This window comes from Stegostoma tigrinum, chromosome 5, assembly GCF_030684315.1.
Source record: "Stegostoma tigrinum isolate sSteTig4 chromosome 5, sSteTig4.hap1, whole genome shotgun sequence".
Classification (NCBI taxonomy): domain Eukaryota; kingdom Metazoa; phylum Chordata; class Chondrichthyes; order Orectolobiformes; family Stegostomatidae; genus Stegostoma; species Stegostoma tigrinum.
Window position 1 is genome coordinate 37298816 of NC_081358.1, and position 22353 is coordinate 37321168.

At 39.6% G+C, this 22353-nt stretch overlaps 1 protein-coding gene and 1 long non-coding RNA gene across 2 annotated transcripts in view; one reads left to right on the plus strand and one right to left on the minus strand.

Moving 5' to 3' along the window:
* Window positions 1-5923, minus strand: part of topaz1 (testis and ovary specific TOPAZ 1) — a 60229-nt gene extending 54306 nt beyond the window's left edge. The window contains exon 1 of the mRNA XM_059645931.1: window positions 5908-5923. The gene's annotated coding sequence lies outside the window, so the exon portion shown is untranslated. The remainder of the gene's footprint in view (window positions 1-5907) is intronic.
* Window positions 5924-7021: 1098 nt separating this feature from the next.
* LOC125451581 (uncharacterized) lies at window positions 7022-20057 on the plus strand. Its single transcript, XR_007247328.2, has 3 exons — window positions 7022-7438; window positions 11149-11365; window positions 19708-20057. It is a non-coding gene; the product is annotated as an uncharacterized LOC125451581 (long non-coding RNA).
* Window positions 20058-22353: the final 2296 nt, after the last annotated feature.

Genomic DNA, 22353 nt, shown 5'->3' on the forward strand with positions numbered 1-22353 from the left:
TATCATTGAATAAGATCACAGGTAATCTGGTTATCATCTCAGCTTCACTTGCTATCTGTACCATAATGAGATTCCTTGTCCACCACAATTCTAACTCAGCCTTGAATAAATTTGACGTGGTCATAAAACTTTAGTGCAGAACTAGGCCATTTGGCCCAATATGTCTGCTCTGCTATTCAAAGAGATAATGGCTGACATGATAATTCTCGACTCAAATCAACAACCCAGCCTCCACAATTTTTCGGGGAAGTAACTTGCACACATTTAAAACTGTCAGAGGAAAAAAAGGAGTCTCCTATATCCTAAAGGAAGGCCTCCAATCCTTAAAATCTGTTCCTAGTTGTAGTCTCATCCATAAAAGAAAACATGCACTGAGCAGTGTTCTCTCTAAGCTATGCAGCTGCAATTTGGTGGATCTGCACAGTGGCAGGAAGAAAATGGAGGGAATGTAGGCACTGGGCATCCATTACACCAAGCCCCTAAGAACTTCAATGATTCAATAAGGTCACCTCTTATTCTTCTAAACTCTGAAGGATATACGGCCAACCTGGTCAACCTTTCTTCATATTGTAAGCCCTTCCCTCCAGGAGTGCATCAAATGAAAAGAAAAACTTTTAAAACTGCTGATGCTGTAAATTAAAAACAAAACCTAAAATTGCTGGAAAACCACAGCAGGTCTAGCAACATTTGTGGAGAGGAAGCAGAGTTAACATTTCTCAGTTCTGAAGAGGAGTTACTGGACCTGAAACATTAACTCTGCTTTCTTTCGATGAGTCAAGCAAACCCTCTTTGATCTGCTTCCTAAGCAGGTTTTTGTTTCATAAAAAAGGAATCTAAATTTGTACACAACACACCAGAAATGGTCTCAACAACATTCCATACAACTGCACAAAAACTGTCTTCTTTTTAAATTCCATTTCCTGTGTAATGAGCCACAAGTTAATTTGCCTTCCTAATCACTTGCTGCATTTGCATACTAACTTTATGACACGTGCACCAGAACATTGAATCCTCTTTACCAGCATAGTGCAAACTCTCTCCATTTAAATACTGTTTTTCTATACTTCCTGCCAAATGGACTAGTTCACATTTACTGATGTTTTACTCCATCTACAAAATTTTTGCCCATCACTCAACCTACATGTATTATTTTGCAAACTTTCTACCTCCTCTTGACAACTCATTCTCGTACCTATTGTGGTGTCAATGGCAAATTTACTGACCACACATTCAATCCCCTTAACTACTGATTGTAAATAAATAAGGACTCAGCACTGATTACAGTGGCATTCCACTGGTTAAAGCTTACCAATCTAAAAAAAAATCCAATTATCCCTAGCTTAACATTCCTATAATTACCAATCCTTCGTGCGAGCTCATGCAAAGATTACATTTTTTTATTTTTCTTTATTCTTGATTGTGGGCTACATTGAAAAATGAACTGTTTTAGAGACAAATAATGTGTTCATCCACCTCTACACCTAAATATGGAAAGCACTGCTTTCAAAAATGTTACTGACATTCATTGTGAACCAAATTTACACTGTTGGTTGGCAAGCAGTGGAGTAGGAGAAGTAAGATACCATGGCACCACGGCGTGTGTGCATAGTGTGATTTGTCCAGCAAATGATTGCTGAAAATGTTACCAGCTGTGGATGCTGGAAAATCATCAACTCGCTCGTCGGATCCTGGTGAACAGCTCAAGTGTCTATGATAACTGATTACTTTAGCCAGTAACTGACAAACTTTATATTTGTGTACTAGTTTTACACTTTCCCTTTCACAAGCCATGCCTGATCACCATTGGATTTTGTAGGTATCCCGCCATACCCTCCCTAATAACAAATTTTAGCACCAACCGCCTGGCAGATGTTATGCTAACTAGCCTGTAGATATCTGCTTTCTATCTCTCCTTTCCAAGTCTCCCAATGTGAATAAAGACACAAGTTACTTGTTCTAATCTTCCACCATTTCCTCATTTTCTATTGTAACTTCTCTGGGCTTTCCCTCAAAGGCCAATGCTAGTTTTTTTCCTATTCAAGTATTTGGAGAAACGCCTACAACTTGTCTTTATTTTACTAGCTGATTTTCTCTCAAACCCTATTTACTGCCTCTAATGCATTTTTTTATGATGGTTTTTAAAGTCTGATCAATCTTCTGAACAATCATTAATCATTAGATTTGTAGTGTTGCTTTCAGTTCAATACCCCTGTAACTTCCTTAGTTAACTATGAATGATGCATCTTTCTTTAAGAGCATTTCTTTTTTATTGGAATGACACTTTGCTGAAAGTTATTACTTAAGTCCTTATTTGTTACAGCACAGAAGACCATTTGGCAAAGCATATCTGCATTGGTTCTCCAAATGCACAAGTTAACGAGCATCTTTCTCCCCCCTCCCCTTTGTAGCCCTGCACATTTTTTTTTTGCAAGTGACAGCAGAATTCCCTTTTGATGTTTCACTGCCAGAAAAAAAATCAAGTCACTTTCCCATTTTTTAATTACCTGAAATATGTACTCTCTTGTTTTCAATAGAAATGGTTATTCCCTATCCACTCCGTCCAGAGCTTTCATGATTTTGATATCTCCATCAAATCCCCTCAATCTTTTCTTCAAGAAAAATAGTCCTAACTGCTTCAATCTAGGCACCTTGAAATGCTCCCTTCTGCTCATTAAGAGGGCAAAATCAACTTTAAATTTCAGTTTCTGTACCTTTTCTTCCAAATAAAATGATGCATAATTAAACCCGTCTCCCTTAGTATGAAAAAAAAACTCCTGGGCTAGAGATGGTTGACGATCACCTCTTATCAAATACTGGAGACATCAACTGACTGATTAGGTGAAAAGAGCCATGGCAAATGGAATTCAACCCAGAAAAATGTTAGATATTGCCAATGTTGCAAAATATTACATATGAATGGTAGGACCCTGGAAACTATCAGGGAAAACAGACAAGGTAGTTAAGATGGCATATGGAATACACACCTTTATTCACCAAGGGACAGGCATCAGGGAGATTATGCTGCAACTCTATGAAATACATGTGAGGTTACAACTTGAGAACTCACGCACAGTTCGTGTCACCACATTACAACAATGATGCGACTGCACTAGAGAGGATACAGAGGAGATTTAACAGGATGCCGCCTGGGCTGAAGGGTCTGAGCTATGAGGAAAGATTGAATGGGTTAGGTTTGTTTTCCTAGGTACAGCAAAGTTTGAGAAGGGATCAGACGGTTATGCAACTAGGAGAGGCATGGATAGAAAGGCAATTTTCCCATTTATAGTGAGGGCAATAGCAAGGGTAAGAGATAGAAGGCTAAGAGGAGAGTTAAGAAATTCTTTCTCCCAAAAAGTGGTGGGAGTCTGGAACTCGCTGCCTGAAAGGGTGGTTGAGTCAAACTCTTGTAACATTTAAGTAATGTTTACCTATTTATTTTCACTGCCACCGCCTACAGGGCTGTGGGCCAAGAGCTGGAAAGTGGATTAGTGTAGTCACATCTTTATTGATTAGCAAACACAATGGCTTCCTCCTGTACCGTGAATGTCCATGAGTCTACTGCCACATAACAAGCAATAATTTATACGCAATTGGTTTGAGACAATAATTACCAGAAGACATTACCACTAAACAGGCATATCAAAATAATCTGATATCCTTGTCTTGATGCATATTTTATATGGCTGCACAGTAATTAGCTGTTGCAACTCCACCTGAGAGCAGAATTTGAGGGGGCATACTTTCTACTCAGTGAGCACGTGGCCAGGATATTAGTGGCAACATCCTGATATCTTATAGTGAGCTTTATTTTATTTATTTTCAGGATGTGGGTGTCACTGGCTAGGCCAGTATTTACTGTCATTTCCTAGTTTCAAGTCGTGTCGAGATCCTTCAATGTTGTTGGAGTTGCATTTGTCCAAGCTAGTGCAGAGTACGCCACACAGTTCTGACTTATGGCATGTAGACAGCACACACGTATCAGAGAATCAGGTGGTAACTCACAGCCTCTAATCTCTCTCTTTATTTGTTAATGGAGTTGCTTAGAAGGCAGTTAAAAGTCAACCATATTGCTGGGCCTGGAATAACAAGTAAATCAGACGAGATGAGGACGCTAACCTTAGCAAAGAACTGTAATGAACTAGAGGGGTTTCTGCAACTATCAGGAGCGATTTCATGGTCACCATTAAGATAACATTTTATAATAGTCTTTCACTGAATTCAAATATCATTATGTGCCATGTTAGAATTTAAATCCATGACTCTAGAATATTAATTTGGGGTTCTGAATTATTTGTCCAATGACATAGCCACTACACCAGCACATCCCCTTGCATACAGTAGCTATGTAGATGGTATGTTTCCAATGCAGGAAGGCCTAATAATCCACATACAGCAGCATACATTGGTCTTGGAATAATGACTTTGTTAAATATGCTGTTGTTTTTAAGAGCTCTGAAGATGCTGGTATGCTACTGCTTTGCTAAATTTTTGGTCCAGTGATGCGGAGCTTCAAATTGGGGATTCCAAGATTTCAATACAGCAACAATCAAAATAGTACACATCCAATCCAAACTGGTCTCTGGCATATTCATTATGATGTGGAGATCACGGAACACAGTAATTTTACTGCAGCATTTCCCATACAAGAGTGTGGCAGTGGGGTATCAGATGGGCAGATATTTCAGTGGTAGGGTGCAAGTCCATTCTGGTTTCTCCTGGTTGACTATTATTGACCTTCTGGAATGTTGAATATGCCATTGTTTTGGCTCAGTTCTACTTGGAGCAGCTTACTCAGTATTCTACACCATCTATGTTTATTCAGTACGTCTAATTAAATTTCTCATCTGCATTACATCTGTCCCATCCCCCGCAACACGGGGTGGGAAATATAGCAATTCTGGTGTCATCGAAGGACATGTTTTCTCTTATAAAAGATCATTGCCTAGCATTTACACAGCACGAATGACAGTTGCCTCTTGTCAAATGTAAATCTTGTCCAAGTCCTGTTGTGGGTTAGCCTACATCACATCAATTTCAGACTTCGTGCAAGAGTGAAATACCCATCCATTATCTGAAAATAAAACCCACCTAACTAACCTCATGATGGAAAATCATTGATGACTGGGTAAAGGCCAAGGAATTTTAGCCTACTGATCCCATTCAGGCTCTCTGATGTCACTATTGTTCTGCACTGTCTTAATGTTAAGCCAGTTACTCTCACTTCTTCCGGTATTTAGGTCTTCCATCATGTCTGGGAAAGGATACGACAAGGACGAGATCAAGCAATCAGCCAGCTATCTTAAACACGTTGCTGACTCTTGGAAGGGTGGACTTGCAGTTCACAAAGGCAATTATTCCTGTTTTATTCCAGATTATCCTACAAGTTATTGTCATTACAGACCAATCCTAATCAAATGGGACATTTATCAGCATCCTGTGCTAGCACATGACGTCACTTTGATATATTGAGATTTAGTAATAGTCTGCCATTGTAGATCCTTTGCGCTAGCTCTTGCCAATTTGCATATTACCTATCTATAATTAGGGTTAGGAGGTATAGTGCCTGTGGTGAATGTGTGCAGTTCACATCAGTGAAGTCGAAACTTGGCTTGTACGGATTTCCAAATGTGATGAGAAGTGTTGTATCATATTAACTGCTGGTCATTCGTGCAAGTTTCCAAATCAAAGCTATTTATAGATCCCAGTTACAGTCTTTGTCATTTCTTGTATGATGGTGAATGATCAAGTTGTTCCTGTGGAAAACGTTGAGCTCCTGTTGGAGTCGGGCATAATGATTTTGAAGAATCAACTCACTGCTTTGTTAAACACAGACATCAATGTTCGCATGGTTCAATGAAGGCTATTAAGTAGCCATACGCAAAGGTAAACACATGAAAACATACATACCAATTACCCATCTACCGTTAACGATAGAAAGGAATTTATGCAAAGAAATGCTGCTTGTCACAAGAAAATCAGGGTTCAAAGCGGGACAATTCCGTTGGTATCACAGGTCTTCAGAACACCAGAAAGAATTTCGTTGACCCCAAAACCAATACTTCTTAAAACGCAAATACATGAATTCTCACAGGTTCTTCCAACACCCTGTGCATACTCCATCGCACAAATCCATTTTTTCTCCACTTTTCTTTCTTATGCGACAATCCTGAACAAATCAGCGCGGTTCAATTTAACCAGCCCCTTGAGAACTTCAACTATCTCGCAGACTCCCTGCCATCCGGAGAACTGATCCCAGGCCCCAGGCCAGCCAACAACTCCCCTCAGTCCGCAGTCACCTTTCACTCCACTCTCGTGAACCCCAGGCTCCGCTTCCCTCACCAACACCCACCATCCCACTCCTCTATCCCTCTTCCTCCTCCCAACCCATTCCTACCTTCCCCACACAGTTCGGGTGCCCCCAGACCCCTCCCATTCCACTCCGCATCTTCCCCCCCGCCCGGGGCCGCTTACTTGATGAACGGAGTTGCAGTAGACAAACTCCAGCTTTGGAGCCGGCAGACCGGCCCGCAACCCCCATGCGAGGGTGGCGTTTCCCCTTGAGGCGGCCTGGGAGCGGGCTACCCCCGCTCAGCTTGGCGGCCATGGGGAAGGAGGGTGGCGGTAATGGAAGACAAGGCAAAGGCCGAGAGTCTGAGACGAAAACACAAACCGCGTGCAGGCGACGGGCAGAGGCTGGGGCGGGGTGAGAGGGCGTGACCTCAGGCTTGGGTCCGAGAGCAGAACGTGCTGACGGGAGGGTGTGGGGCGAGAAAGGGGCCAAAGATGGACGGGAACGGAAGAAGCGCGGTCATGCGTGCATGAAGGCAGGGCAAATTGCTGGGGGCTTTGCCGAAAGACAGAGGCTCCTCCATGAAGGGGCGTGTCCCGGAATGGCTGGAACCCGAAGATGCTTCGCTTTGAATGCGCAGGGGTGGAACGGGCTTCGTCATAAGTGGGCGGGGCCGGGACGGCGGTTGGCGTGAGTGGACGGGGCTCTGTGGGGCGCAGCCGCGAGTGGGCGTGGCCGGAACGGCCGTTGCCGCGATTGGGCGGGGGTGTGGCGTGGCCGTGTAGGTGTTATCATGCCGCTTATTGTGGATAGAGCTGGATTATAAAAAACTGTAAAAGGGATATCAAGATATAAACTGAATGTGGAAATGAGACGAGTAGTGTGGTAGCCGCTAACTGTGAACAGTCAATGAGGAACCAGCACACTGCCACCGGATTAATGATAAAAGAAAGGCCTGTGGATGTTGGAGATCTAAAACAAACAAAAAAACAGAAATTGCTGGTGGAGCTCAGCAGGCCTGACAGCATCTGTGGAGAGAAAACAGTCAACATTCAGAGTCAAATGTCTGTTTTCCAGAACTAGATTCATGGTTCTTCTTCACAGGTTGCTAACAGTAATGTCCTGCGGGTTAATCGTCCATTCCTGGAGGTTTGCTGAACTAATGTGCATGTGATAAATCACCAATGCAAGTTTATTCTACAGGAACAATTGGCCGTGATAAACTTGAGACTACTTTCCAAAGGAAAGATGCATTTGATTTATCGGATAATCATTTATCAATTCAGTTGTGTATTGCATAGAGTAAGATTAATACATGTTTAGCTGCAGGCAGTCATTATTGACAACTTTATTCACACCTGTCCAATATATATGACTTCCCTTCATAGAAGTTTAAAGGCATGAACATATTGAAATGCAATTTTGCCTTAACTGGAGTACTGTATCCAATTATAGGCTTCCTGAAAGAAACAAATTCAAGGTGCAGACAAGATTCAGAAAAGTCCCAGCAATGCTGAATTTTAGTTATGTACATACATTGAAGAAAGTGCAGGCTGTTTTCCTTAGAGAAGGGATTCTTTTGTTCTTTCATGGAATGTGGGTATAGTTGGTAACACATCCATCCTTATTGCCCTTGAAATAAGTGGCTAAGCCATTGCAAAAGTCTGTTAAAAGTAAATTATATTATGCAAATTTCTAAATCAGTATTGGTCAAGATAGAGGAGTAGAGAGAAAGAACCTGACCATTGACAGGAAGCCTGAGAACCAAAGCACACCAGTTTAAGATGATTGTAAGAAGGAGAAACAATTTTTTTTAACACAGTGGATTGTTCAAATCTGTTCTGTGCTGTGTGTGAGTGTAGTGGAGCTATTTTCAATCCTGGCTTTCAAAAGGAAATTAATTATCCAAAGAGAAAAAAATTGAGGGAAAGGGAGTGGGACTAACTAAATCGGTCTTGTAGAAAGCAGATATGGAGATGACAAGCATCCTTCTGAGAGGTAATCTATGTATTGTTGCTCACACTTTGTCAATCGAAGAATTGATATAGTCTTTATCATTCATTGTCTAAGAGGCTAGTATTGTCTGTGTGTGGATCCACAGGAGTCTGGGTTGGTTTTTGCTCACATGTTCCCCTGAGAATATTTGTTACATGATAACCTGTTTGTCCTTAACATTCACATTCTAGATCCACACTTCTCCATTCCGTTTCTCTCATTAAGATTACTTTCTTGCATTTTCCTATTTGCTTTCGCATTTGAAACTGAACTTACTCCTAATTAAAGAAAGGTTTTTTTTTCTCCCAATAGCACCTCAAGATATCCCAAAGCACTGCATTGACAAAAAAGTCTTATGGCATGTAGCCACTGTTGAAATGTAAGGAGATGGCAGCCAATGTGTCCATAGCGAGCCCCGACAAATAGCAATGTGATATTGACCACATAATCTATGTTTAGGTGTTGGTGAAGGACAAATGGGAGAACTCCCTTCCCTTCAAAAGACAGTACTGCAGACTCCTTTACTGCCATTTGACAAAGCCTCGGTTTAAAGTCTTATCCAAAAGGCAGCACTTCAAAAGTGCATTTTTCCCAGGACTGGCACTGAAAGTGTAGATTCTTTGCCCAAGATGTAAAACCTGAACCCATTAGCTCATGACTCATGGAAAACAGCATTGAGCCATCCCTTATCCTCAATTCCATCCCAGTTAACATGAATGGACATCTGAACATTTCACAATTTTTTAAGAATGTATTTTACAAAGATTTGAAAACAGAGACCCAGCAATCCTTATGCTGTGAATTGGAATCTCAGCCATACTCCACTGGGATTGCACTACAAACCACCAACGATTATTTTAATTTTAACTAATTAAAATTTATTACATGATTGCTTAGTTCCCAAAACTTTTTACAGAAGTGTCAACCTAACAAGAAAAACTAGTGAGAACAGTTTGGTAAAAGGAACATTTTTAGTTCAAGATATTGTCATTGTTTTCTAAGTTGAATTTTACATTAGTGACAATAATTCCATGTTGCTCCTTTCACTAAACAATTACATTTAATGAGTTTGGAGGCATGAAAGGCAGTATTTTAAAATGCATACTAAGTAAATGAAGAATGATAACTTTGAATTTCCTTACTTGCTTCCAGATGAGCTGATATAAATATTTATTATTCCAAGCCAGATGTCGCCAGTAGTTGGGTGCAACCCTGGTGTTATGAAGTAGCCGGGTACTTGAACATGGACGGCCTGATTCACAACACCAGCTGCAGCACCTTCCCATAAGCCCAGTGACTGCACTCCACTCTGGACAATGTCAAGAAAGCAGTTATTTCGAGGTCACCTTCACAAAAAGAAACGTAGAAGAAGATAACAACATTGAGAATAACCACAAATATCTATTCATATGACATGCTGAAAATTCGCATCCTGTCATAGGGCTTTAACCTCTTCCTTGTGATTTCTGAAACTTCTATACCTTAACAATTCTACTTATGCCATCTATCTAGTCCACCAACTCTGTTGTGTTCCACCCCTCTATTAGGCATACTTCCAATTGAAGCTCATTTCATGAGCTAACTCATGAGTTAGGGAACTCTAACGCTCATTCCCATAGTTTCTTTTGAAACCATTCCTTCTCATTCTCTAATTAACCTATTAAATCCTTTTCTCTTGTCCCTAATAATTCCCCTGATCCAACTTAGTACCTTAACTATAATGCAGTGTGCTTCTTTAGTACATTGTCATTCACAGAATAGATAAATTTATTCATATCAGCACAATTTCTCTGATGCCATGCATTTCATGTGAGGTGTAAGGCATAGTAAATGTATACAAGAAGATCGGTTGTAAAAATGCTTTTTGATACCCCCTAAAACAATCTGGCTGTAATTTTAAGATTATGACTCCTTACTCCTCCACCACCCAGAGAAATTAGGTTTCCTGTATTTACCAAATAAATTCATTTATTCATCTCAAACACAAATTAGGTTGCCTCATTATCTCCTGTAGTCAATTAAACACAAACCTAATCCATAAACTGTCATTTTAATTGAACCTGTTTAGCCTAGGTTTTTATGAGATCCAACCTCATTCTTCTAAACACTCGTGAATATAGTCCCAACCAATCCAGTATCTCTTCAGACAGTCCTGCTGTCCCAGGAATCGTTCTGATAAATCTTCATTACACTCCTTCCATAGACATAACATCCTTCCTCAAATAAGACAACCAGTACTGCCCCAGATTTCCCCAGGGTAGGGAACTCTAAAACCAAAGAACATAGGTTTAAGGTGAGAGGGAAAGGATTTAAAAAGGTATCTGACAGGCAACTTTTCCACGCAGAGGGTGGTGCGTGTGTGGAATGAGCTGTTAGCGCAACAAGTAGAGGCAGGTACAATTACATTTAAAAGATATTCGAACAGGTGCATCAATAGAAAAGGCTTAGACGAATATGGACCAAACACAGGCACATGGGACTGGTTTAGGTTGGGAAACCTGGTCAGCCTGGACATATGGGTCAAAAGGTCTGTCTCTGTGCTGTATGACTGTATGTATTGTCACCACACCCCTGCTCCTGTACTCAAACCTGGTCACTATGAAGGCCACTGAAGCATTTGTCTTCTTCACCAACCCTTTATACTTCTTTTCCTTTCAGATAAATGCCATCAAAACATTTGCCTTTTATTTGTACCTGTGCACTACATATAGTTATTTCTGTACATAGCCAGCAAAATGATGCTACATACACCTGTAATCAACAATTCCACTTGGTAATCTCAGTTGATGTTTTGCCAATACCTTTGGTGACTTATTTCTGCTGTTTGAAAGTGGTACAAAATGAATGTTTTCTTTTTTCCCCAGGCTCTGCTCTACCAGCAGTACCTGGCAACAGCTAACAGTGGATTTTTCTTCAATTCTGAGCTGGAGATATTGGAACAAGCAAGACCCTTACTGTTCCTGGTTTTGTGTCCTCTATGTGACCCAGATTATGTTCAATGGCTTGCATTTATAAAGCGTCTTTGATGCAATCCAACATCCCAAGGACTTTCAGGAACTTAGCAAACACCAAGCTAGACAGGTCAGTAATTGTTTTGTGAAATGAGTTCAGCTTTAAAGAGCAAGAGAAGGAACTCTGAGAAATAGGAAGATGAGTAGGCCATTCTTCCCCTCAGGCATGGTCTACTTATAAAATTATGACTAATCTGCTTATGGCCTTAACTTTGACTTTCTCGTTGATTAAAAATTAGCTAACTCAACAATGTATGTATTCAATGACCCAGTTGCCACTGCTCTCAGGTGGAGAATTCCAGTAATTTGTGGCAGTCTGAAAGAGGATATTCCTCATTATCCCTGCCTTAAGTGGGAGAATCACTGTGCCCCTTGATTCTAGACATTCCAAGAAGAAAAACATTCTCTCGCTATCTACGCTGTCAAGCTCCCAGAATCTCTTTTTTTCAATTAGATCACCTCTCATTCTTCCAAACTCCAATAAGCCAATAAGCTTAACCTGGTCAGCCTTTTTCAGACAAACTTTTCATTCCCAGGTGATTGAGGTAGAAAGGGTTTGAGTGTTAAATACCTGGGTAGCTGAAGGCATCTGAATCATCAGAGCTTCAGAATCCTACAGGACCATTCATGTGGATGTAGTTTCTCTGGAACTGCTTGTCCCATGGGTCTTGTGCACCCCACCCTCCACAACCCTTCTAGAATATGTGCTTGATTCCTTTAAAGATCCTTTTGGACAAATTTAAAATAAAAATTCTGCACATTCTGGAAATCTGAACTGGAAACAGAGAATGTTGAAACTATTCAGATCAGACAGCACCTGTGAAGAGAAAAACAGGGTTAATGTTTCAGTTTCTGATGAATAATCCAGAATTGGCAAGGGTTAGAGATATGATAGGTTAAATAGAGACAAGGGAAAAGGAACAGGAAGAACAAAAGGGAAGGTCTATAATAGGAAAGGTGGGAGAGATTAAATAACAAATGATGGGTGCAAGACTGAAGCAGGTGTTAATGCTAGGAAGATGGATGCAGATTATTCTGCCTTTCTTATTTGCTTGTCCTCTCGACCAATCTTCTGTCCCTTTAGTTGACTCATTTCCACAACTTCTTGTGGTGCAGCATTATTCTGTTGATCATTTAATTGCTCCTACTTCTTGTAGATGCTCCCTTTATTCTTTCCATTCCTCCAATTCCCTCCCACTGAACTTGTTTAAAGCCTGCAGCATTCTTTACTTGTTCCAGTTCTGATAATAACTTCATTGGCTTGAAATATTAGCTGTTTCTTTGCACACAGATGCTGCCTGACCTGTTGAGTATTTGCACTATTTCCTGTTTTTTTTTCAGTATCTGGTGTCCTCTATAACCTTGAATCATACGTTGAGGTTGAAAATCCAAGAAAATTGCAGTAGCAGGTTGAGGAAAGTAGCATGTGAGTAGGTAACTGTTTGATACAGTAAGATAAATGCTGGATGGATGCAAGGTGTAACACTCGAGAGGAATCAAGGAAAGAAAGCACAAATAACTATGCCTTGGCTCAACTGACATCAGTAACATCTTGCAACTGTAGGCCCCAGTCAAAAGAATTTATACACAGATTTGTGAAGTGACAGCTTGATCAATTATATAGAATTGGTGCTGTGTGTCAGGTAAACTTGTGAAAGGTGTACACGGGCTGAAATTGGTGGGTGGGGCAGTGTAGGAGAAGCTAGAGTGGTGGCCAAATGGGCAAGTTGCATAGTACTAGTGGAGTAGATGGATAAATGCAATTGGTGAATGGATGCTGAGTGGAGTAGAGTGATGTCTGTGTTAGTGGTTTTCATTGGCAGGGTACTGTATGGTAGAGTAGTGGTGGCTGGGATAGAGTAGGTGGTGATGAGTGGTTCATCAGAGGGAGGGTATGTGGCTGCAGCAGACGTTTTGATGTATTGGGCTTCACTGTATGTTAAAATGAAAAATTTTAACCAGTACAGAAAATAATTAAGTTAACATTTTCTTAAATGGTCGAGTGTAAGTATTTGTTTCAGAATTAATGAATAAGTGCCACATCTTGTAATAAAAGCAGTCACACTACAAACAGGACTAAGTACATGTGCTGAACTTTCCCCACAGTGACCATGAATTGTGACCCTTTTGTTCTGATGATAATTAACATTCTGACACACAAAGTTGCCGAATTGACAGATCTGAACATGGACATATTGTCTGTTTAACCGAATGGACAAGCACATTTTGATGTCTGTTTCTAATTTTGCTACAAGAGTAGACATCATGGGCATGCACCTGACTCAGAACTGATAACATCGAAGCTTTATCTGGTAGTATTCACAGCTCTCTGATCACTGCCTTTGGGAGAGAGCAAGCAAATAAATGTTAAAATAAAGGTTTAACTGAGGAATATGATACAACATGCTTTGGACATTAAAAAAAATTAAACAAGCCATCAAATTATTGACAGGTATCTTTCATTCATCACCGAATACTTTAGTTGAATATTTATGGAGGCTGAGTTTTCAAACAAAAAATCACTGGTCTGAATCACGCTGTATTTATTAATCACCTTTTGTTGAGCTTAAAAATGGCTCAGTGCAGTTAGTCTGCAACAGCATAGTTCTCATATTGCTTGGGTAAATGCATATCAACTAACAGACTGTTCTAGAATAATTGTTAGAAGGCTGCGACATTGTACGATACCCGGCTGAGTGAGACAGTATGACCAAATTAATACCACCCATTTTCTTCTTCGCTACTGTGAATTTCAGCAGTGACGCACATGGTTAAGCAAAATTCTCCCTTGTGAATGTTCCATTCTACTTGTATCTTTAAAAATTTATCATGGAAATAGCTACGAAGTTGCTATAGCTCCTGGTGAAAGAATGCCAGAGGGACACTGTGCTGCTCGATTCCACTGATGCTGTGAACATTTCTGGAGCAGATCCCACAGTGTGCTGCTAAATTAATAGAATACAGAACTAAAAATAACACAGTGAAATTCACATGAAGTGCCCTCACTGCTGGTTTGCTGCAGAAGTTATGTGATGAGGCTCCGAGTGTGTTTCTTCTCAGTGACCCTTTTAAGTAGTGTTTCAACAATAAAAACTTGCATTTATATAGTACCTTTAATGTCATAAAACCTCCTCAAGGCACTTCATAGGTGTGTTATCAAGCAAAATTTGACACATAAGGAGCCATTAGGACAGATAATGAAATGTTTGAATAAAGAATTAGATCCTAAGAGCTTCTTAAAAGAGGAGAGAGGGTATTAGAGGGATTTAGGTAGTTTGCAGCTGAAGGCATGTCTGCCATTAATGGTGGAACAATGAAAATTGGCAACGCACAATACGGCAGAATTGGATGATTGCAGAAATTTGATGATTAGAAGGCTGGGGAGATTTATAAAACTACAGAGGTGGTAAGGGATGGAAAATTCAAAATTGACAATGAGAATAAAAGTAAAGACATTCCTGCAAAGAAATTGCAGCATCTCTTCAGTGAATGGGAAGAGTAGAAGTGGTGAAAAGTTGATAGTGTTAATCAGGCTTTCAAGGGATGATGATGGCAATATGTTTCTAGGTACAAAGGTACTGAGAAGGATGGGCTACGGCTGAAATCATGATCAAGAAGACAGCTTTTTGTACCTGCCAATAGACTGACATATTTGAAATCCATTGAAGGGTGGGACTAAGTCGGACAGATTTATGATCATGAGAGTTGCCAACTTTAGTTGGACATTTTTCAATCACACAATCTGCCCCTGCCAATACAGTGCCACCTCTGTTCATCTAATAGTGTCAACTGGAAGGAATTTACCTGCTTAATTGAAAAACTGCAAACAGTCCTTTTTTCTTCCCACCTCTAATTCAAATAAAAGCACAGACAGAAAATGGGGGGAAAAAATCCTTTGTTTGAATTCCCCATTGATGCTCTCCTGGGTTGCTTTTATCGCAGTTGAAAAATCTCAGAACACTGGAGGCCATTCAGCCCACTGTGTTCCAGAAGGCCCGTTGGAAGAATTATTCAATTGGTCTCAGAACCATTGACGCACCCACACACCCCACTTCTTCCCTAAGCCACACTTGTTTATCCCCTGCATTTGCAGCCCTAAAAATTTTACCATGTTGAATGAGACATCACTTCTGCCTGAAGCCAAGAAGACTGCATTTCCAGGGGACTACAAAGGCATCCTATGGAAACAGAGATAAAGTGCTGGTGAAACTCAGTAGGTCTGGCAACACCTGTGGAGAGAGAAACAGAGTTAGCATTTGGAGTCCGATACGACTCTCCATATATTGACCTGATTCTTCATTGTGGGAACAGAGTGCTGGCTTTCTGCAGAAAGACTCTGAAGCGACAGTCCAGAGACTATTGCATTGGATTTTTGCTGATGTCCCTTTAAATTTCTACTTGGAGGTGAGCTCCTAAAAAGCCAAATCCACCCTGTAGAAAGTGGTCTGCCAGTTGTGCATCTTTCTGAATCTCACTGTGAACCTAAAGTAAAGTATTCAGAGAAATGAAAGTGTTTGGATGCTGAAGAAGCTGGGCAGCACATGAGGAGGAGGACACCTACCTGACATTACTAGTATCCAAGAATTTACTGGAGCCTCAGACTCTTGTGTTTAACAGCGAGATAATTAAGGAAGCTTTGTAACGACTGGATGATTAGCCAATTTTACCAATACACAGCAAGGTGGCTCACCCTATAGCAGTGTAGTTGCTCTACATTGAATTCATTTTTGGGATCATTCTAGACTAGCATAAGTAAATTAGCAAATATTTGTTAGTTATCACTGTCTATATTCACACATAGAAGCACCAAACTCCTGATTATGTAGGTCAACATCTACGTTGCGCTTCCTCTGGAGGTTAGTGATGTTCAGGCTAGTGATTTTGCATTCTGAGCTCATTGGGTATTTTTCATGTTACGTGGATTGATTGGTGGGGTTCCTCTTGGCAGGCCACTCCCACTATTCGAACAGGAAGAGTTAATCAATTACATGTCAGTATGTAATGTTTGTTATCATATCAGTGATTTTCAGACACTCCGGCAGCTTTCACGATAGGTTCATCTACTGCTCATTGTTCAGATTAAAAGATGGTAGGCCATTTCAACAATTTCTACCATTGCCATTACTAACTCCATTATGTCAAGTTACCACATCCTGAGGGAAGGAACACAGTTCCTCTGCCTTCACAAGAACTCTGACAGAGAACAAGATAATCAGTAGAGAATGGTGTCAGTTGAAATGTAGATATTGGCTCAGGAACCTGGGGATAACTCGAGTCTTCTTTGAAATAGTGGGATCTTTTCCATCCAGCTGGGAAGCCAGATTGAGGCCTTGCTTTAATGTCTCATGCAAAAGACTGCACTGGAGCATCAATCGAGATTTTTCTGCCCAAGTCTCTGGAAAGGCTTGAACCTACAGCCATCTCAGATGTATGCTATCCATTGACATGAAATGCAGCATTTTGCATTTTTATGCACTTTTGAAAGAGAAAATCACCACAAGAATTTCACCAAGGTGCAATGTTGTGTACACTGAGCTGGTGAAGATTAGGAGGAGTTATCAAAATTTGTCAGTGGTAAGTTATTAGCAGGCCTTAAAATTAGAGAAGCAGACAAGTTTGGGGAACAAATTCCACAGTGTGGAATCTTGGCAGCTGAATATATCACCAGCTGTGGTAAATAGATGATGCAAGAGGCTGGAGCCTTAAGACTAAAGAGTTGTGGAGATGTGAAATAGTGTGATGGTGATTTGTAGATCTAGAGAGATAAAGAGTTAAGGCTACTGAAGGAATTAAAAACTATTTCACAAATTCTGTTCTGCACCATTAGAAAGTTAATGTGGACGATTACCGCATGTGTCCTGTTGTGACAGGATACAGGCGTCAGAGTTTTGGATTAGCTAGAATTAAACCAACTGAATAAACTATATGAAGTTGGCCAGAAGAGCATTAGAGTAATTGAACTCAATGTGTAACAGGCATGAGAGTGTCAACAGCTTCAGGTCAAGGCAAATGTTATTCTGCAGATAGATGAATGTGCTCTTTTTACCATAGAAGTCAAGAGGTTGAACAGAACCCTTCATATTCACCATCATTAGTGCTTGTTCTAATTCATTAGTAATGAAGCTACACATTTAGTCATTAATATATTATTACCAATATTACCTTGTATCTATTACCAACAACTATTAGTAATAATGGCACTTGTATTTTCATTACCAAAAATATAAGCCATATTTACTACCATTAATACTGACCCCATGTATATCGTTAATAATATTTGCATATATCTATAAATATTTGTACTAATATTTACAAATACTAATGCAAATATATTACAGCTCACCACCATCTTCTCAGAGCACTTAGGGTTGGGCAACATGCTGGCCTAGCCAGTGATGCCCATTTCGCATTAATGAATAAGACAAAAGTTAGTTTTGCAAAGCCAATTATTAGCCATGGATTTATCGCCAGTTTTCACATGCACTCGTGTTAATGGTTCCCCTTTATTATTCATATTCATCAATTAATATTAATGCTGGTCATATATTTAACATTTATGTCCATTTATGATTGCTTTATACTTAGTACCAATATTGCTAGTCATGTATGAAAAGACAATGGTGCTAACTTCATATTTGTTAAGATGACTGCTGGACCAAATCTTTGCTATAAGTAAACTATTTCTGTATTATTACCAGTAATATTAACTTTATATTCATTATGAATAAACCTAAATCCATATTCAGTATCGTTAATGAAAGCTGTACAGTCATTAGCATTGACATTATTTATGTTAATTACTACTAATGTTTTCCGTATATTCATTAGCAATAGTATTATTGCTATTACCAATACAATTATAAATAACCAACTCCATGTCTGCCATCAATAATTCTTTTTTTACATTTTAAACCACTAAATACTGGCTTTATACTAGACTCTTTATTGGGCAGTTGTATTCGATATTAAAGCAAACCCATTATTAGTATGAATATTTACACCATAGAAAGAATAATGCTGATCAAAATGGATTGTGAATAATATTCTCACTATAGTACTATGCATAAAGTTACTATAATTACAGCCAATCTCATGGTTTATTACTATTAACATGTGCCTTCTATTTATGAATTAATAAAAGCTTTATATTTATTCATGATACTAACATTTGAACAATAATGCTGGACTTAAAATCATTACCAATAAACCCAGTCCACGTTATTTACCATTAAACTAATCCAATATTATTCAAGGAAGTGCAAGTCCAATTTTCACCATCATTAACACTAGCACTATATTCATTATTATCAGCAATGTTTCAATATTAATATTAGTCCTTAATTTACTGCAGTAGCCTTATCCTAATTAGTAATAATGCTAGTAGCCATATTTGTTGCAATATTTATGCTACTTAATTGTACTGGTACAATGCTAACTGAGAGATTCACCTGCATTTTTTTTACTTTTGTGTCCCTTTCATATCATTGATCACTCACTGTTTCCTGCTCTCTTGGCTGAATGAAGGAATTGATTGATAGTGAGATAGCAATTCTAAACCAGAATGAAAAGCCAAAGTCCAGACAGTTTGGAATTAAAGCATGTCTTTTGGCCTAATATTCTTCTTGGACATTACTTATGTGTGTTACCTTGTTCCAGATGTGGAAATTAGGAAGCACAGAAGGATACTACATATATTTGATTTTAAAAAATGCATTTTTATAGCTTCTTTCTTGACCTTAGTATATCACAAAATGCTTAACATCCAATGCAGCAATTACCGATATGCGGTTCCTGTTGTAGTGGAGGGAATGCGGCAACCTATTTGTGCACAGTATGCTCCCATCAGCAGCTGTAAGATATGCATTCTTGATGCTGAGCAATAAGCAATGGCCAACACACCGGGACGAATTCCTCTGTGCCAGAAAATGGAAGCATTGAAGATAATTGCAGTGCCAGTCTGTTAGCATGTTAGAGATGGCAAACCTGTAACATGTAGACTTTGTCAGAGACTCGCCTTTAAATCATTACAAACGAGGAGTAGTTTCTTTTTTAAGTAGACTGCAGTTGCTGATGATTGCATTTGTTAGAGAAAAAAAGGAAAACAGAATTGGAAACCGACAGGTATCTGCTGCTGGCTGTGATTTGACGTCCTCCTGCTACACCCATCTTCAGTAGGAACTCAGAAGATGTACAATACAGGCAAGAATCACACCAGCCAAGCTTCATAAATGTCTCCAGTGGTGCAGTCTTTTCACTTGCAATGCGTAATTATTTTTGTTACCTGTTGTCTGCACTTGTCAGACGATGGGAGGAAAACAGTCTTGTTGAATTATGGGAAGGGAGAGTGGGGAAAAGGACTTCTAATGAAGGGGAACACACCCAAAATCATTAGCCCATCTTTTCTGTTTGCAGATGCTGACTGGCCGTCTATGTATTTCCAGCATTTTCTGCAATAATGCAGAAGGAGGACAGGCAAATGTCTGCAGAATCTCACGCTGAATTGATGATCCAGAGGAAACATTTCTGATTTCGTTCATTTACGATCTATGTATATAATTACAATTACTCATCCATTTTTTGATGCCAACTATTTTATCATTTGACTACTATGTACTATTTAAAGGATATGACATTTAATGTTAGCAGACCATTAATTCAAACATAATGTAGCTGTTTTTTGAAAACAGAACCCTTGATAATTCAGAATGAATAAAAACTTAAATTTGCTTCGGAGATTGTGAATAATATGAGCATTATATGAATAAGAACAGATTCATAACGTGGAGATTAGATGAGGGCAGAAGTATGTGAGAAAAGTAAAAGAAAATTATTTTACAAATAATTCAACAGCGTGAAAACTGCATTTTAATCCAAAATCTTTTTTAAAAAATTACTGAACAGAATTTCTTTGCAGTCTTACAGCAAGTTTTATTTTATAGAAGCTCACCTGCGTGTTCTTCAGTATTTTCTTGCCAGCATCTTCTGATATCAGGATAGTGCATGTAGCTTTGTCTGCTGATTCGGGTGAGTTTGCTACACCCTGTACTGTGATCAGAGTGACACATGGAGCATTTTATAATCTGCTGGCCTGCACCATGTACAGTGATGGCAGGGGGGGAATCAGCACACTGAGAGTACAACCAATGCACGTTAACCAGCTGTACATCACCCTCTCTATTAAGTGGTTTTGATCTGAAGTCACTTCATAAGCAACCTGATTAGAATCATTCGCCTCCCCCATTTAAAAAAAACCAACATGATACAGCAAAAAGGGAGGACTTGTAAATTGATTTTTGAAATTTTCCAGAAATTTACCCCTCCCTTTCCCAGGAAATGCAGGGTTAGATTTTTAGTCATACCAGTTCCCATCAGTAATAAAATGTTTGGAGGACTATTATATATGGGAAATAACAACGCCATCACAGGGTGTGTGTGTGTGTGTCATTTCAGGAATTAAACCATTTGCAACTATAGCCTGTGTTAAAAGGAGAACACTGAGCATGCAGTGTGTGCAGTTCTACTCTCCATTATTACAAACAAGAAAGAAAGGCATTGGTGAAACTGCAAAAAAAGATTCACTGGGGAGAGACCAACATTGATAGATTAGAACTATTTGGAAAGATTGATCAGGCTAGGACTCTTTTTTTCACTTACAAAAGAGAAGGTTGAGCTGTGACCTGATGGTGGTCTCCAGGATCATGAAAGAGTTTTATCGGATAGTCATGTGGGGAAGGGGAACCAGAACTAGGGAACGTAAATATAAAATAGTCAGTCATAAATCTGGTAGGAAATTGAGGAGAAATCTCTTTCCCCAGAATGGTGAGAATGTGCCATCACAGGGATAAGTTGTGGCAAATAGCATGATCAATTTAAGGGAAACCTAGATAACTCATGACTGGTAAAGGAATAGAAGGATATGCTGATGTGGTGGGATGGATAAGGTGAGAGGAGGCTCATGTGAAGTGAAGGCCTCAGCGTAGTTATTTTGAACCTCATGATCTGTTTCTACATTGTACAAACTATGCAGCTGTGTCTTTTTGTGGTGATGCCTTGGAAGATCCACTTCCAAGAAAGGTACCAAGAGAGTGCCATCAAGGTATAAATCATATGTGAAAATGGTGGTGTTATTTAACATTTTTGTTAGCCCCAGGTGCATTAGTTTACAAACCATAGCAAAGTAGGACACTAGATGGACAACTTTTCTGCTGATTAATGCAGCACCATGGTGTATGAAAATCAGTACAAGCAGTTCCTACATGATATTTTACTGAGGAGTCATGCCATCCTCCACATTAGTTTATTTTCCAGCATAAGGGTGTCTGGAGAGCCTGGATACATGGACAAGCAGTCTGATGACACAGAGGCAAAAAAAAGGATCAAGAGATGTAAAGCCGAGTGTCTAAACAGAAAAGGCTTTGAAAATCTAAAGCGCAAAGAGAAGTTCAAGTTCTATTTCAAGATTCTCTTAAGCTGAACATGCAGGTTCAGTTGGCGGTTAGGAAGGCAAATGTGTTGGCATTCATTTCAAGAGGGCTAGAAAACAAAAGCAGAGACATACCGCTGAGGCTGTATAAGGCTCTGGTCAGACTGCATTTGGAATGTTGCAAATTGTTTTGGGCCCCATATCTAAGGAAAGATGTGCTGGTGTTGGAGGAGGTCCAGACAAAATTTACAAGGATGAAGGACTTGTCATATGAGGTGTGGTTGTGGACTCTGAGTGAATTTGATGGAGTTTAGAAGGATGAGCAGCGAATCTGACTGAAACTTACGGGACACTAAGAGGCCTACGTAAATTGAATGTGGAGAAGATATTTCCACCAGTAGGGGAAACTGGAACCCTTGGGCACAGTGTCAGGGTGAAGAGATGATGCATAAATTGGAAATTGTTTGGGGTTAGAAGACAGAAAATCAGGATACAGTACCCTAATTGGACAAATGTGATAACTGTGAATAAAAATTTCAAAAGGGACTGAGATAGATTAAATAAATGGGAAAATATGGATGAAAGAGTTCTAAATTATTGTCACATCCTGAGAACAGCTTCCAAGGAGAAATAGT